Source organism: Orycteropus afer, unplaced genomic scaffold, assembly GCF_000298275.1.
Source record: "Orycteropus afer afer isolate SDZICR_OR568_19922 unplaced genomic scaffold, OryAfe1.0 scaffold00007, whole genome shotgun sequence".
Taxonomy (NCBI): Eukaryota; Metazoa; Chordata; class Mammalia; order Tubulidentata; family Orycteropodidae; genus Orycteropus; species Orycteropus afer.
The window spans coordinates 17,566,998-17,568,278 of record NW_006921594.1 but is presented as its reverse complement, the minus strand read 5'-3'; positions in this window follow the sequence as shown (position 1 = coordinate 17,568,278).

The following is a 1,281-nucleotide window of genomic DNA, read 5'->3' as shown; positions in this document are numbered from 1 at the left end:
TTTTTTTTTCAAATGATTTTGAGTTTTGTTCTACATTGTTCTCCCACTCTGTCCAGGATCTCCTACTTATATCCTCCTCTGAGTGGTTGACAATGGTAGCCAGGCACCATCTAGTTCTTCTGGTCTCATAGTCATATAGACTGAGGATCACATGGTGTACCAGTTGCTTGGACTAATTGTTTCCATGAAGTTTTAGTTTTCTTCACTCTTCTTTGCTCTGGATGAGGAGAGATCCATCATTGCATCTAGATGGCTTCTTGCAAGCTTTTAAGATCCCAGTAACTACTTGCCAAAGTAGGAGGTGGAACAATGTTATGTGTAGTGTTATGCCAATTGAGCTTGATGTCCCCTGTGACTATGGTCCTGAGCCCACAGGTTCAACTGCTCACTCCCTCTGGGTAGCTGCCTGTGGCCAAGAAGTGACTACAACCTTGTCCCTTGTCAGCTCTACCATCAGATTTGTTAGTTCTTTTGGCAGTTCATGGTACTTTCAGTATTCTTCACCAACACCACAATTAAAAAGCATCAACTCTTCTTTGGTCTTCCTTATTCATTGACCAGCTCTCACATGCATACGAGGTGATTGAAAATACCATGGCTTGGCTTAGCCTTACTTTACTATATCCTATACGGTCATGATTATGAGTAAGAATTGATAAAACGAGTTTGGAATTTTTTGGTTTGTGGGCTGTTGGTTTTCAGAGTTATCATGAAGCTGGAGGGGGAAGGTGAGGGACATAAGGAAAGTTTAAGTGCCACAAAGTTCATTCTTCTTACCTATATTTAGCTGCTTTTATTGGATAAAGGCCTCCTGGATTGTTGCAAGCTTTTGATCAATTTTCAGAGTTCTGAAAAAGTTGATTCTGACTTTTTTTTAACCACTTTTCTTTCTCATTATTTTTTAGAGGAGACAGTTGTCAGAGATCCTTACTCTGCCATTTCTCCTGATGTCCTATGTTAATTTATTTTTTATTTTTTTCTTTAATGAACAGAAACTTATTTTCTCACCATTTAGAGGTCTAGGAGACCAAATTCAGGACTCAGGGTGCCAGCCCTAGGGGAATGTTTTCTCCCTCGGTCAGTGCTGGGGGAAGGGCCTTGTCTCATCTCAGCTTCTCTCCCTTGGTCCCTTGGTGATCATGTGGTGTGTATCTCCCCCCTCTGTGCGTGCTTACTTGCTTAATCTGTTCTTTTTTTTTTTATTAGGATTTGGGTGAAGATTTACAGAGTAAATTCACTTTTCATACAGCAGTTCACATATACTTTGTCTCATGTCATTGA